Source organism: Crocuta crocuta, unplaced genomic scaffold (genome assembly GCF_008692635.1).
Source record: "Crocuta crocuta isolate KB4526 unplaced genomic scaffold, BGI_CrCroc_1.0 scaffold186, whole genome shotgun sequence".
Taxonomy (NCBI): Eukaryota; Metazoa; Chordata; class Mammalia; order Carnivora; family Hyaenidae; genus Crocuta; species Crocuta crocuta.
The window spans coordinates 1-17367 of record NW_027551569.1 but is presented as its reverse complement, the minus strand read 5'-3'; the positions used below and the strand labels follow the sequence as shown (position 1 = coordinate 17367).

General features: G+C 36.4%; 1 pseudogene; it reads right to left on the bottom strand.

Moving 5' to 3' along the window:
- Positions 1-3097: 3097 nt before the first annotated feature.
- On the bottom strand, positions 3098-3192 carry LOC144220550 (U6 spliceosomal RNA; annotated as a pseudogene).
- Positions 3193-17367: the final 14175 nt, after the last annotated feature.

The following is a 17367-nucleotide window of genomic DNA, read 5'->3' as shown; positions in this document are numbered from 1 at the left end:
AAAAAAGCAACCTAGCCAATGAGACACAGATACTGCAGGGGCTTGGACCAGCAGCAGTAAGGCTTTCACCTTCCAGGCCCAAAGATTTTGATTCTCAGTAATTGAAGCAGAGAATGTGGAGTAGACCATAGACATGTGCAATTTTATATTGTTCTTGACAATTTTTTTTACTGCGGGAATAATAGTCGTCAATACAGACCATTACCAGACCTGACACTATGCATTCTCAAGTACAAAAATACCTTGGAGCAGGGGGGTGGGCATGGGGGACACACAATACATTCCCAATTTATCAAGAAGGAAGCAGCAAATATTTTGATTATAATACATTTCAAGCAGATCGGCCTCTTAGCTAGAAATATGTTTACTTGAAAAAAATATGTGTGCTGGCATCAAAGAGATGGACTCATAGAAGAGATTAAAAGTGAGTAAGTTAGGAGTGCCAGGATGGTTCAGTCAAGTAAGTGTCCTACTGATGATTTCAGCTCAGGTCATGATCTCACAGTTCATGTGTCAGGCTTCAGCTTGGGATTCTCTCTCTCCTCCCCTCTCTCTGCCTCTCCTCTGCCTGCACTCTCTCTCTTTCTAAATAAATAAATAAATAAGCAAAGTTTAAAAAAATAAACATTAGCAAGAACTAGAGCTCTGAATTTGAGGCTGCATATAAATGGACATAAATGCAAAAATTCTATTTGGAATGCTTTATTAACCTGGCATTTCCAATTGACATAACCTATACATCAGTGTATGCCATGAAGATCAATCAGAGTTGTGTAAGACCATCAGAGGCTGTGCAGTTGATCTTTGGGAAAACTGGAAGAAGGAAACACCTCTTCTGACACCTGCCAATATCTCTGACCTCATTCAGCAAGTATATATCTCATGCCGTTAATCTCTAGGGTTTTTCATTAATGAGAGTCAACTTCAAATCTTCCCACACTGGTTTCCTAAATGTGAGTCTTGTGGGGCAAAATGGATGATGGTGATTATTATGAACATGGTAATAAAGCCCACCATTTAATGAGACCCATATATGTACCTAGTTTTGTGATGTTACTTACATATCCTGCGAATTAAATCTCCCAACAGTGCTATTATTATCTCCATTTCATAGGTAAAGACAATGCTTGTGAGAGAAAATGTAAGTAATTCACAGTTACATAGTTATAAAGAAATATAATTGGGATTTAACACCGTTACTTACTCCAAAAATCGGGATTTCTACCTCTTACGTATCATGGCCCGTGGTGCCACGCATATCATGTACAGTCAGTTGATACCACCTGTTTGCTCTCCATTAGGTTTGGTTACATTCCCAGAATGGAGAAGGCTTGTTGACAAAAATGTGCCCTCTCTAAATCTCCAGGAAAACATTTTAACTAAGTTACATCTCCAGTTTATTGCTATTATGAGGTAGGTCTTTCACAAAAATTCAAAGTTCCTTCCATTGTGTTATCCTACACAAAGTATAATTGTATTTTGCTTCTGTTGCATTGAATCATAGCCTATTTTTTTAATCCCTTAAGGAAGACTGGAATGTTTCTAATGATAAGCTGTTAGGAAAAATTAGTTTTCTATCAGCGAGATATTATTTGTATTTAAGTGCTAAGGATCAGCTCATTTACTAGAGTGTGAACCTGATTTGCCATTTTCCCACATCTTCTTTCTGGTCTTCCCACTAGTATCAATGAAACTGGCCTGTATATTTTTATTTTTAATGAAACATGACAATTGGAACACATGAGTTAAAAATAAAACTGTTTAGTAGAGTGAATTATTTGAATTTTAGTAGGAAAGTCTGAAAAATTGTTCTGTAATTCAAGAGAATATACCCACAAGTGAGGATGTGGGGCCCCAAAGAGGGATGGCAAAAGGTGCAACTTGAAACAAAAGAATAATCCCTATTTATATATTTGTCTTGAATTCTACCTCCTCCTAAGATTTAAACCTGCATATGCTTTCTGCCTATTTAAATATTAGTAGGGAAAAGCAAGAATAAATATATGTACAAACTTTCTTGTATCAAATTTGGCCGTTATAAACAATTTCATGATCCCTTCTAGTCTTTCTGGAAACATCTCTAAGCAAAGACTTACAGGATATTGCATCTCTTACTGTAATCATTCTGAGGTCCAGGATTTTAACTGTGTTGTGGTATCTTAGATTGATTAGTATCTTTGGGTTGAGCCAAGCTAACCAAACTCTTAAGAGATTACAAAGTAAACTAGAATTCCATTATATTAACAGATATATCTAAAGCACTATAATATTTTACTGGCTGACCAATAAAATTTCTTTCCTCTGAGAAACTACGTAATTAACTGGTACATAATAAAATAATTGTGTATTGAGCATCATTTTAGCTAAGAGAGAGTTCGTTAACTAACTCTATGACTAAAATCCTAAAAGCCTGATACATCTATTTCTACCATTTGGTGTCCTGGATTCTTTTTCTGAGACTGTTATGAAATTTTTACCACAAACTGGGTGGCTTAAAATAATAGGAATGAATTCTCTATACACTCTGAAGGACAGAAGTCTGAAATCAAGGTGTTGCAGGGTCACACTCTATCTGGAGGCCCCCTTCATTGTCTCTTCTCGCTTCTGAAGGTTGTAGGTATTGAGTGCCTTCCTTGGCTTGAGGCAACATCACTCTATCTCTGTTTCTATATGCACATCACTTTTCCCTGTGTAGAATTCTGTCTTCTCTTCTATGTCTTATAAGGACACTTGTTATTGGATTTAGGTCCTATCGGAATAATTCAAGATAATTTCAAGATTCTTTTTTTTTTTTTAACTTTTTAATGTTTATTTATTTTTGAAAGAGAGAGACAGAGACAGAGCATGAATGGAGGAAGGGCAGGGAGGGTGGCTAGCAGAGAGAGAAAGACAGACAGAACCAAAGCAATCTCCAGGCTCTGAGCAGTCAGCACAGAGCCTAAGGCAGGGCTCGAATTCATGAGCTGTGAGACCATGACCTCAGTAGAAGAAGTCAGGTGCTTAACCTGACTGAGCCACCCAGGGGCCCCTCATCTCAAGATGATTAATTACATCTGCAAAGTCACATCCCCAGTTTCAAGGGGCATAAACATTTTTTTAAAACACAGAATACTTCATGAATCTGTCTTCCCTGCCATGCTAATCTTCTCTGTAGTGTTCTAATTTTAATGCATGTGCTGAAAAAATGAGCACCACTAACATTATTTTTTGAGATCATCATTCAGCCCACTACAGGCATCCTATACTTGAGAGCTAGAGTATCAAATGGCCATTTGTCCAGGTGCCTCTTCCTCTGCAGTGGATAGTATCAAGAGTACATAAATCCTGGGCTCCTTTTTCTTTGACCTCTTTTCTTGATTTTAAGTAGAACCTCCCTCTTTTATTAACTCACTTGATATATTTTTAGAAACTGAAAGACATAGTATACAAGAAAGTACATGGTATAAGATAAGTTTGTAGAGAGGGAGACTGAGTAATGTAGCATCTTGGAAGCCACAGGAAAAAATAGGAACTTTATTCCAAGTATGGTGGAATACTTATAACTAGTGAAACTTATCTATAACTTTACCCATGTTGAATTATGAGTGTCCTTATACATATCTCCATATATGTAAATGGCTAGGCTTAAGAGAACACTATTTCTTGTCTAGATGCAACACTGGAATTTTCAATGCTGGACAAGTTGAGAGTAACTTCCATGGGAGCCAATGCAAATGAAAAGAAAATATGTTTATATTGCTATTTCCATGCCTTAGAGTTCAGTTTTTCCATTCCTCTTGCTAAGGTGCTAACTGATGTTGATTAAAGGATGAATACATGGTTGCTTTTGCAGAGACAAGGTGGTCAGGGTGCAGAAACTGTCAGCATTTCCAATTTTGCTACTCTCTCTTGACTTCTGAACCTCACATACTCTGCATTTTGTGTTGTGGACCTCAGAAGGTACTACAACACCTTTCCCCTTCCTCTCCTAACTCCTACTTCATCGATACACAATTTTTAAGCCAAAATTGTCAGGCCATCACAATGATGGTTTTTCTCAAGCCATCATCTGTTCCTCCTTTGTGAGTCTTCTCCCAAGCCATACTGTTACCGGTACACAATCCATCTCCTTAACTTAAGCAGCTTCTAGAATCCTGTTCCATCCCCCCCACCCCACCACTAGTCAATGATAAATTAGAACAACCCTACATCTAAACCAGCCCTTTATTTCTCTGCCTAAATACCTAAATATTCATGTTCTTGAACTTCTCTTTCACTCACCACTTCACAAAATATACTGATTTCAGTGTTCATATATAATGTTAAGAGTTTATTTTATGTTACTGTTAAATGTTTGCACAGTTGTCTGGATGGAGCCCTCCATCTGTCCACACAAAGGAACAGACATTCCACATTATGTCAATGGGTTGTTCTAATGACATATGCACTCAGATGGAATGTGAAAATGAGGCTGCAGAAAGTTTGACCCATATGTGCAAAGAAAAAGAACATTTATGTTAATACTCACTATCTGACCATTAGAAGCATATTATTGATCAATCTATTGCAAGGTGTCACGAGTTTTATAGGAAGTAGAAGATATACCCTCTGACATTTGGGAATTTACAGAATAAATAAATGCATATCACCAGAAATAAGAAACCATACAGAAGAAATTGGAGACATCTGAGTATCTGTTGAGGTCAGGATGCATAAATCATCCACTGCAAGAGGGACCTCAAGAGTTTTGAGATGCCACAGTATGTGTGTGATGATGGTTGGGGGGAGGGGCTGCAGAAATTTGGCTGCAACACTAATAACTGTATATCCTGGAATTTCCTAGTTTTCAACTGCCAAATGGAGATGCTGAGGTCTTCTCTTTCCAGAACTACTATTAATATTAAATGGATTTATATATGCAAAATATATGGCATATATTTGCTTATATGTTAGTTCTCTGACATCTGCTCTTCCTCAAACAGAAAGTAGAGTTGGAGTCAATGTTACAAATTCAACATTACAACATATATGCCTTGAATATGACTATCAAGGTGGCTATACAAGCCATAGTCAAAAGAATGACAGGCATCTAACAATTTAGGGAAATATCCATGCATCTAGAAATATCACTAGTTTATTTTTAATCACAAAAATTATTGACATAAATAGAACAACATACCCAAGTAAATATATTCAAAGTTAACTTTATGATGTCTTCAGAAATAAACTTTTTAGTTTTTAGGGGATGGTGCCATCCAAGTGGCTCTTTCTTTTGTTAATGTTTCTTAAAAGAATTTAAACCAGTGATATTTTTGCATATAATATTGACCAACTTAAACACAGATATCCGGAAAACATATGGCATGCTGGTGACTAGACACTGCATGATTTAATTTGTATCTTTTGCGGTATATGATCATACAAAAATAGGCTTTTTATGCATTTGTTCTAGATTAATTAAGCTTGCTGATTACATTGTAATATTGAAATCATAAGGTCGTTTAGCAGAATGAATTTTCCTTTTTTAATTTTTTTTGGAGGGGGGTAGGATGCATCATTTCTTTGTTGTTGAAGCTCAGCTGCTGAAGTCATATAAACTTGGTATTGGTGTTGAAAACTTTTGCATCAGATTTTTCTAACATATGATATGCTCTATGATATGATGATTAAAGCCGTCCTTCATTAAAAAAAAATCCCTATCTAATCTATTCCAGTTTTGTTTGGTTTTCTATTGCATGAACCAGTTATTCTTATATTGGATCATTTTGGTTCTTTTCTATTTCCAGTAGTCTGAATTCACATACTTGAATCTACTTATAACTTTAATTTGCTTTCACTACGTCTAAAAGTTAATAATAAATAAATCGATTTTTAGACCGATTTATTGTTTCTTTAATTTTTTTTATGTTTTAATTTATTTCTGAGAGAGAGAGAGAGAGAGAGTGAGCAGGGAAGGTTCAGAGAGAGAGCAAGATACAGAACTTGAAGCAGTCTCCAGACTCTGAGCTGTCAGCACAGAGCCCGATGCCGGGCTCGAACCCACAAAGCGTAAGATCATAATCTAAGCCGAAGTCGGATGCTCACCCAACTGAGCCACCCAGGCGCCCCATTTATTCTGTTTTTAATATTTCTAACTTATATGTTGGTGTTATAATGATGCTATTTGCCTTTAAAACATACCATTTTTCTCAAATCTTCCTTTTTATCTAATGTTGCTTTCTTAACTATAGTTTGAGCTTTTGTTTTATGGCATTTGTATTCATATTAGCTAGTTATAAAGCATGGAATGATCCAAAGGCTTTACCATCTATTGTGTGATATTTTTCTAGTGTTTCTTTATGTTTTTTTCTTCCTTCCTTTCAATATATCAGGATCTCATGGTATAGTTCACAGAGAGAAAGAGAGCTGACCTCCGACCAGTGGAAACAGAGTCATGATTAGTCATTCAATGAAAATATGTCAGGTTTGAGCAAAGCTACAGATTGAGAATCTTCTATTTCTTGTGTTATAGCTACTCTTGTGTGACCAGGGAAATGGAGAATTTGGCAGGATAATCCAGTTGAAACAATATTCTCTGTTTTGAAAGATTTTTTGAAAATTCCTATCTACCTGACAGGTGATATTATTATATTATTTTTCTGGGAGGATTGATATGGATAATTTCTCCAATTCAGTGTTTAACTATTTGGCTTTCATTTAGTCTTGTTAGCAAGGGGCATTATGAGAATTGTCAGAATTTTGTCAACTCTTATGTAAAACTTCTATGAAATCACTCTTTGCTGTATTTGTACATATTATCCTTCTGGTCATCATCTTTAATGTATATCATAGGAGATTGTATAAGTTTTCTCTGTTGGTTGCTATGTTACTTTTTTTTTTTGTCCTTTTCTTATAGGCATCAGGGTAGGACAAGGCATCAGGGTAGGATATGATCCAAGGAATTTTCTATCTTCCAATTCAATGGTGAAACCTGCCTAAAAAATATTGTTTATTTCCCCAATATAAATGAGTTTCCATATCCTCTGCCACTTTGTAGGTTGGCTGCCTCCATATGTTGAGAAGAACTGTTTATTTACCAATTTCTCCAGCCCTAACCCCTTTCCTCATCAAATCAGTCCCAGCATGTTTTGAACACAAAGTGCTGAAAGATGGAATGTGCCCTGAAACTACCTCTCTTGACTTTATAGATTAATACAATTTCTGGTGTAGGCCCATGGGCATCTCAAGAATGTGAAATCTTAGAAACCATTTAATGTAAAAATCCCCTTGAATAAAAGCCTCCACCACTGCTTGACATTGTTAAATACTTTTCCTTAGATCTGTGTAGAGAATTCATGAACAGGAATGAAACATGAAAGGATAATTTAAGGTTTTCTATTGTCCACAGTTTGGTTTGTACAAAATATTTTATAGACAGAGGTTAGTTATCATAGGACACCTTTACTTAACTTGGCTTAATGAACAAATTCCACTTTTTTCTAGAGAAAATCCTGGGCATGGCAGACCATATGGAGGTATGGTTTGCTTTCCTTAGATCTGTGTAGAGAATTCATGAACAGGAATGAAACATGAAAGCATAATTTAAAGTTTTCTATTGTCCACAGTTTGGTTTGTACAGAATATGTTATAGACAGAAGTTAGTTATCATAGACAGCTTTACTTAACTTGGCTTAATGAACAAATTCCACTTTTTTCTAGAGAAAATCCTGGGCATGGAAGACCATATGGAGGTCTGGCTTGCATGATAAATGTAAAGTTAAATATGAAAATTTGAAGAGCTTCAGACATCATTTACATTTATTGACAATACACAGAGACTTCCTTAATAGATAAGTGGATTAGGTATGCATCATGATCTATCTGTAAATTGATAAACACTGAATCACATTCAAACCATTGAACATATAAATTCTTCTTTAAGGACCATCTTGTGACTTTTCATGTAAAGTTCCTTAAAGTGGGGATACTTGGGGAGACTGTTTTTGACTAGCTTGTGGAGTTCTTAGAATAAAAACATTACAATAATTACTATTAATATCTACAGCTTTTAATTTATTGAGCACTACACCTGGTATGCAAAGACTATAGAGGTATGTTTGATGAAACATTAATGAAACCTTGTTCTCATAACTATAAATACTATTATGAAAGTATTGCATTGATCATGACCTTTGAAAATCTAAGAGAAACTTACAAGAAGTACCATATTAAAAATGTTATGTCTTTTGAAGTAATTATATGATACTTTTTTGGAGGTCTTTGACAATCTTTCTTATTCTTTTCTCTGCCCCCATCTGCCCCTAACTTATGGAAATTATCTTTTATCATGTCCTTTTTATTTATAAAAACTACATAACTGTTAGACTTTTAATATTAAGACAACATAGGGGTGCTTGAATGGCTCAGTTGGTTAAGTGGCTGCCTTTGGCTCAGGTCATTATCTCATGGTTCGTGGGGTCAAGCCCCATATTGGGCTCTCTGCTGTCTGTGCGGAGCCCACTTCAGATCCTCTGTCCCCCTTTCCCTCTGCCTGCCCCCTTGTGTTCTCTCTCTCTTTCTCTCAAAAATAAATAAATAAAAATTCATAAAAAAATACTAAGACAACATAAATTCAAGGTATAGTTTTAGTCTTTCCTCTTACTCCATCCACAATTATAGCTCGCTCGCTCTCTCCATCCCTCTCTGCTTATTAAGATTTAAGGCCAACTGATAGAAGAAACTAACAAAAAGCTCCTTTTGTATCAATCAGCACTTTGTTTTATTTAGGTAAATTTTAAATCAGTTTTAGTAGCAAAGTTATTATTCATTGGGGAATAAAGATGATAAATGCTTCAAATTTTATACCTGGAGCAGGTATAAAATTTATTGTTCTTTGTCAAAAAATGTTTACATAATTAAAATAGTCTGAAAGGCTAAAAAAAATCCATCTAACTTTCCTTAGTACCTACTCTTACAAGACACCAATGCAAATGAATTGATGTTGGTTACCAGACAATAATTTACATTTTTAACATTTTTTTTTATGAGAAGTCACTGCAACTGTGGATTTTGAAAGCCCATGTAATAATTTAATTGCAGGATTTTGATTGTTGGTTTTTTGGATTCAATTTCTAAGATAGAGCTTAGGTAAAAAATAAGACAAGGTTTCCCTAAATTGATGGGGTGTTTCATCTAATTTTGGATATTGCTATTGTAATTTAATGGATATAAAAGAATTTTAAGTGAGATTTCAGAAACTACATTTAATATTGTCACTACTTTGTAAAATTTAAGAATTATGTACTTTGGCTATTCTAATGGATAAACCTCCTTTAGGACTTCTGGATCTTTCTAATGTTATATTTTATCCTCAGGCAATACTGGTTCAGTGAGACTCCATTTTACTGATTAATATGTGCTCTGTAGTGTTCTGGACCTACTTCCCTCTTTCTTATCCTTTGGAGAGGCAATGCATGTATGTCAGCCCTAATTCTAGCCACATGGACAGCAGCTAAAATAGGCTCTAAGTATTTGTTTTACTTTTGCTTTTCATGTTTATAGTCAAATGCTTTTTGATAATAAAAAAAGTCACTTTCTTTACAGTTTATCAAAAGTCTTTACTCCTGTGCTTAGTCTCTTTGTCCTATTTTCCTAATGTCATAAAAATTAATATGCATACAGACTCTGTATTTCATTCATTCTCTGTGTATTTTGGAGAAGTTCTTTGGGAGACTTAATTACAATAAGCTGAAGTGGTATCCAAAAAGCTCCAGACCCTGAAAGGTGCTCTGACTTAATTTAATTAGCTGAATTATTTAAAGAAGAGCATTCTTTGATGTACTAATGCTGCTCCTGGAAAATCCTGTACTAAATCTGACAGCACAGGCATTTTGTCACTAAAGTTTAAAAAAAGAGAGAGAAAAGAAACCTACAGAAAATCAAATATCACAACATTCCTTAAATTAAATGTTAAATCTATGCATTTCCATAATTAGATTAAAATAAGACAAAACATATAGCTGTTTTGGCTTCAACAATATTTAATAATTATAATAACAATGACTCACATTTATTTTATTCTTTATGTGTTATGAAATCCTTAAAGAAAACCTTGTGTTTGTTGCTGGGAAAACTCTGAGATAGGCATTGTCAAATCCCAAGGTGACAAATAAGAATATTGGGACTAAGGGAGAGCAATTGATCTAAGTTCATAGATGCCTGATAGACTAAATAGCAACAGTCAGTATTTCCAGAAACTAAAAGTTGCTGCTATCAGTTCTAGCAGCTGATGGCCATTTTTGCAAATATTATTATATGTTCATTTAATCATTCCTTCAATTATCCTGGTCACGGTGCTAGGAAGATGCTTATATGCTCCTCATGACTCCTGCTCCCTGGTATATACAGCCTGGGTAAATTCAGTGAGGGCAGAACCAGTGCATGTGACAGATAGCACTTTTATTTTTAATGATATGATGTTCTCTGGCATAGGGAAGACCATTCTGGTGCAGCCTGACCTAATCAGGTGAACTCCTTAAGTAAAGAGCTTCTCTGACTAGTTGCAGAGGAAATCAGAAAAGATACCTCTGATGGAAAGCAAACATTCATCTCTTAACTGTCTATAGGGCCCATATGGTAAGGAATTGGGGGAGCCTTTGGGAGCTAACAGTGGTCTCTGACTACAACTAGCAAGAAAACAGTGACCTTGGTCATATAGGGGCAAGGAGATGAATTCCACCAGTGAGGGAGCTTGGAAGAGGACTCCAAACCTCACATGTTTGCTGGTTGATATCTAGGTCTTCATCACAGCCTAGTGAGACCCTGAGCAGATGATCTAGCTAACCCATACCTAGACTCCTAATGCGGAATCCTTGATATAATCCATTTGTGTTGCTTTAACCTGCTGAGTCTGTAGCAATTTGTTAGAAAACTTAAAAAACTAAGTCATCTTTCCTGATGACATTTGTATGCACATGAAGAGTAGCCTCGTTTCCAAGTGAACTAAGGTTCAGTGGTGAGCTAAAAAGTCAGAATTAAGAAAATATTAAACTGGATGAAGATTATGAGTTTATTCCTTTTTCCAGTTTTACTGTCATAAAGCTACCTTTTTAAGGGCAAATTTCCTGAAATTATGCAAACATTTCTAAGTATCGATCTAATAATTCTTTCAACATTTATATAAAGCATAACCTAGTCTCTCTGCTACAAATTCCTAAAAATATGACCTTCCTCTTAATTTTTTTTCTCCAGATATTCCTGTTATGCTTCTCTCTTCATTAAAGATTGATAATTGGATAGCTTTCCTTTCTATTTTCAGTTGGATGATCCCCTCCTGTTTCCAGCATAAACGTTACTTTGGCTCTTTCTTTTTATGTATAATAACCATTCAGCATTCCCATAATGTGCGAACAAGTGTGAGAGTACATGGTATCAGGCTGTAGTGCCCCTGACAACAGGAGTCATGGGATCAATACTTTCTCAAAGTCATGCTGTGAATTTCGGTACCGAGGTTATGCAGGATGCTGAACTGATGGGAAACGTATCTTAGGCCTCAGAGAATTGGAACTCAGGAACACTGCATGGCTCCCGTAGAAATTTTGCCCATATAGAGAATGCTAACCTCTCTATCTTCTCCTAGAGTTGACAAACTGTAGAATGGACTGGTAACTGTGTTTTCCCTATGGAACCAACTCGGGTTCATTGGTAGGGGTAGCTAGCTGCTCTCTGATGAACTGGATTCTGAGGCTATAATAGCTTCTGTCTGAATGAATACAGTGATTGACTAATAATGTCTTCAGTGGTTATGACACAAAAATATCCACACCCACATGAATTACAAGTATAATAACCCTGAAATAACTATAATTATTCATCCATAAAATTAATTGAAAATATGAATCATCTTAAAGATTTTGAGAGGCAAAAACATGTAATTGAGGGAGAAATTCTCATATTTCAGTTTTACGTTCTTTATTATCTAAACGTATCTGAGTCATTGGATACTTACTCTTCCTTAGGTGAGTGTAAACAGTCATACAGTTTCCCCATTATATGTCATCCTAAGATTTATTCAGACATTTGAGAAAATTATGAATTCTGAAACAGCTTCCCGCCTTAAAACTGATACTTTGTTTCTCCCAATTTGGTAGCCCTTTGTATCTTGTAATGTCTTAGTCAGATACTGCATAAAGTGTCCTCTTTTACTTTAAATACTTTATTTATATGATGACATCTGGGAGTCTACATCTGAAGGTTGGTTCCTGGGGAACCAAAACATGATTATCATCCATCATCATGTACAGCTCTCCACTCCACTTCTCTTCTGTGTGGTTAGGAATTGTACGGAAACATCTAAATGACAGCATTTGTTTCCCTTTTCTACATTACAGAATAGACTGATTTCAAAGCTATTTACTTGTTTTCTATTCATAGAACAGGAGTGGGAGTTTGGTGCTAATTTAATAGGTATCTGGGCTGTGAAATTCTTCTAACGTTCTCATGTTTCCTGGAAAAAATAAAAAATGGAAGTTAATTATGCTACTTTCACAAAAGGCAGTTGAAACCCCATAGGCAGTTGATAGTCTTTGTAGGGCTGAGAAGCCCAAGTGGGTCAGGGAGGCAGTCACCTTTCAGTCCCCTCACTGTCCAGCACCCTTAGCATCAGAATAGCACTGAAGAAGCACGGGCTGGGGGTCTGGGATTTTTGTTGAGGGGTTTTGCTCTTATCCAAGATAACTTTGACCAAGCACAGCAGAATTAAATGAGAACCTAGGCAGCAGGAAATGCTTCATCCTACACCTAAACTTTAGAGGTTTCTACTACAGGATTTCAACCCAAATATATCCATGGTTCTCATAGGTAGAGTGAAGGTCATTATATCATACAGACAGTCAAAGAGAGCCTTGAGTATTAACAGAGAGGAAGAGCTACTTATATTTTATTATTTGACAGAGCATAAGAAGATCCTTTTCTAGAAGATATCAACTTGACTGATTACCAATTCACCACTGTAGTGTTTTGATTACAAAAAAAAATCTAAAATTCAATGTGGGGTTTTTTTTTTTTGTTCTTAGTTTTATATACAAATAGAATTCTTTTTTCTTAAATATTTTTATTTATTTCTAGGAGAGAGAGAGACAGCGTGAGCAGGGGAGGGTCAGAGAGAGAGGGAGTCACAGACTCTGAAACAGGCTCCAGGCTCTGTGCTGGCAGTCAGCACAGAGCCCGACGCGGGACTCGAACCCACAAAACGCAAGATCATGACCTCAGCGAAAGTTGGACGCTTAACCAACTAAGCCACCCAGGCGCCCCTACGAATAGAATTCTATCCATTGTAATTTTGTAAATATCTCTATACTTAATTTTCCCCCACTTCCTAAGCCTTTAGCATCTCTGGCATTGAGTATTTTGACAAATTTCCTGACTGATCTATTCATGTTAATAGTATATATCATTTATTCAGTACTTACTTGCCAGTCTCCATGCTGTCATTTTCATGCATTATACCATTTAATTCTGAGAGCAACACCATAGAGTAGGTAATATTTTTACCCCCATCTATAAACAGGGAAACTAAAGGTCTTACAGCTAATCAAGTAGAGTAGCTGAGATTTATATTAATCTCTACCTCCATTCTAGTTCACTTTTAGTAAGAGTCACAATCTCAGAAGTCAGTAGGGGTGAACAGAAAACAGAAATGCCTGATAAATGCAGCTCAAAGTTGTTTGTGTTGTCTGTACTACATATTTATTATGTAGTTGTGTTATCTTTTAAAATACAGCATTGAGGGGCGCCTGGGTTGCTCAGTTTGGTGAGCACCTACCTGACTCATGACTTTGGCTCAGGTCATGATCTCATGGTTGTGAGATCAAGACCCCACTGGGATCCACACTGAACATGAAGCCTGCTTAAGATTCTCTCTTCTCTCTCTGTCCATTGTGCATGGCGAGCTCTCTCTCAATCTCTCTATAAAATAAATAAAAGTAAATAAAAATAAATAAATAAAATATAGCACTGACCAAACAATTCCCTAAAAGATAAAGGACACTACTTGTCAATATTTGGCATTTTCTCCTATAAAAATAGCATAGTATTATTAAAACAAATTTAGCCATGTATTCTTCTGAAAACTTCACTGGGCTTTGCACCATGTTTGAAGTTACCCTTCACGAAAGTCCTTCCCAGTGTGACCACGAATTATCTCATCTTCCTGCCCACCTGGCAGGGTAGTCTGTCATCCAACCACAATAAGCATCTTGACTGTCCCTGACCAACTCTTTCCTTTAATACTCTTGTGTCTCTCATTTTTTGTTCCCTCTCCCTAAATACACTTCCTTTATGCCACCTGGATGATGCCTATTCATCCTTTAAGATGCAAATCAAGGGGCACCTGGGTGGCTCTGTCGGTTAAGCTTTGGACCTCATCTCAGATCATGATCTCACAGCTTGTGGGTTCAATCCCCATGTCCAGGTCTGTGCTGACAGCTCAGAGCCTGAAGCCTTCTTTGGATTCTGTGTCTCCTGCTGTCTCTGCCCCTCCCTCACTCTTGCTCTGTCTCTCTCTCTCTCCTTCAAAATAAATAAACATTAAGAAAAAATTTTTTTTTAAAGATTTAAAAAAGATGCAAATCACACATCCTCTGAGCTTTAAAACTATTTCCAACTCCTATTAAAAACATTGTGTGCAGTTAAGACTAACCCAGTGTGATGAGTGATATTTTAGCAGTATAGACACCATTGCTCGGCAAATATAGCTCTGTGTCCTAAGAGGGGGCATTGTCTGAAGCAGTTTTACCTAAAGAATTTTATCTGAAGAAGTATTTGAAGAATAAGTAATTGCAGTTTACAATCAACCTTGTCTCGGTTTATCTATTTGAAAAGAAGCTTTTGTTTCTCTGGAATGCAGTAGATTAATCATTAGTCCAATAGGAATCTTCATTTATGTATCTATATATAGTGTGGCTTTTGTGTCTTTGAAATCACTATGTATGGTTTTACTTAACTTTGATATATAAGGTCAGTGGGAAAATGAAACTTTATCTAAAAATGCAAAAAAAAAAAAAACCCATGATTTCTGTTTTGTGTNTTTGATTTCTACTACCCTATATGTTGGTTGAACAAAATGACATATTACATTTTTCTCTTATAATTAGAATAAAGTGCTGACTTCCTACATGACTCAGTAGAATTCTGCTGTAAAACTATAGCCATTGCTCTAATGCAAATCACAGTATATAGCATGCATTAGAAAAATCAATTATTTCTAATATATATATATATANTAATATTCCATATCAGGGTGCTCGGGTGGCTCAGTCAGTTAAAGCATCCAACTTTGGGGCTCAGGTCATAATCTCACGTTTGGCGGGTTCGAGCTCTGCATTGGGCTCTATGCTAACCACTTGGAGCCTGGAACCTGCTTCAGATTCTGTGTCTCCCTCTCCCTCTCTGCCCCTCCATTGCTTGTGCTTGCTCTTTCACAAAAATAAAGAAAAAAACAGACATACTTACCAACTTAGAGAAAATTCATCTACTAGTCATGCATACATATTGGAATCGATTTTGTAACAATAAGATTTGGAGCTAAACTTATACATCGGCCAATAGTTGCTGTGATGCTTTGTTTCATTCTATTTTAAAATTTTTAAAAAATTTTATTTATTTTGAGAGAGACCATGAGGAGGGTCAGAGAGAGAGGAATAGAGAGAGAATTCAAAGCAGGTTTAGCACTGTCTGCGTAGAGCATAGTGCAGGACTTAAACTCATGAACTGCAAGATCATGACCTGAGCCAAAATCAAGAGTTGGAAGCTTAATTGACTGAGTCACCCAGGTGTCCTGCTTTGTTTCATTCTTGTGTGCAGTCCTGCCCTCTCACTCACCCTTTGCCCTACTGAGAGAATGAGGAGACATAGGTCTGAGGGGATAAAAAGAGAGAGTGGAAAAAGATAAGATGATGGATACTAGTATATTGTCCATCCTTTATCTATATACACCACCTTGTTGAAAAAACATATTTCAAGAGATTTAATCAGATGGTCACCATATATTTTTTTCTCTCATAGTCCTTAAATCTTTTTGGAGTGAGCTCTATTTTCTTTTGCCCCATGGGTAAAAATACAGATGGTCAAAAAACTTTATTTCTTACTTTCTGTATTATTTTCTAATTTTCTATTTTCAAGTAATTTCAGTTTATAAAATCTTGGTAATACTTTACAAAACATGACTTTGGTAACCTTTAAACTTCCCCTTTTGTAATTATGAATTCATAGACTTTGATTTAGGTTACAATGAGCCTCCCAAGCTCAGACATAGTATAGTTTGGAGGTCGGTAGGCTCAGGAAGGAAGACTCTTCTTCATCTATTAAGTACCTCTACTTCTCTAGCCAGGCTTAGATTAGAGGAGAGGAAAGTTCTATGTTTCTAACTGGCACATGAAGATTAAATTGTGATGTCCTCTGATCTTGGCCAACTGTCTCAGATATTTAAAGTTTACTCTGCCCTGAGCATCTTCATGGATATCCAGAGAACCAATCATTTCTATTCATATTATTGTATGCCTTTGTCTTATAGATGTTTGATTGACAAGGAAGGAGGGTCAGTTCTCATGAGTTTTTTACCCCTGGGTCAGTCAGTGGCTAGATATCCAATGATGTTTTCGGTGTCATTTTATTGAATCTGCTCAGCCCTCTTAGAACGCTTTTGGATAGGCTCCAAGACCACCTCTTATGGGTAATCTGTCACAAATAGCTTGCCTTTGGTCGAAGTAGGACAGACAGATAAAATACAGGGTAATCTGTTAAGTTTAAATATCCAAAGGGCAAGAAATACTTTTATAGCTATGTCCCAAATGTCATATGTGAACACATACACTTTTTTTATGCTCAACCTTTTTTTTTTTTTTTACAAATAGTTTATTGTCAAATTAGTTTCCACATAACACCCAGTGCTCATTCCCACAAGTGTCCTCCTCCCTGCCCACCCTCCCTCCCCCCCACACCCATCAGTCCTCAGTTTTTGTCAGCATTCAAGAGTCTCTCATGGTTTGTCTCTTTTCCTTTCCCCCACCATTTCCCTCCTTCTTCTCCCCCTTGTTCCTCAGTTAAGGTCCTCCTAATCCTCCTATATGTGCAAACATTTGATATTTGTCCTTCTCTGCCTGACTTATTTTGCTCAGCATAACACCCTCAAGGTCCATCCATGTTGCTACACATGGCCAGATTTCCTTCTTTCTCATTGCCATGTAGTATTCCATGGTATAGATAAACCACATCTTCTTGATCCATTCATCCATTGATGGACACTTAGGCTCTTTCCATGTGTTAGCTATTGTTGATAGTGTTGCTGTGAACATTGGGGTAAATGTACTCCTATGCATCAGCATTTCTGTGTCCCTTGGATAAATTCCTAGC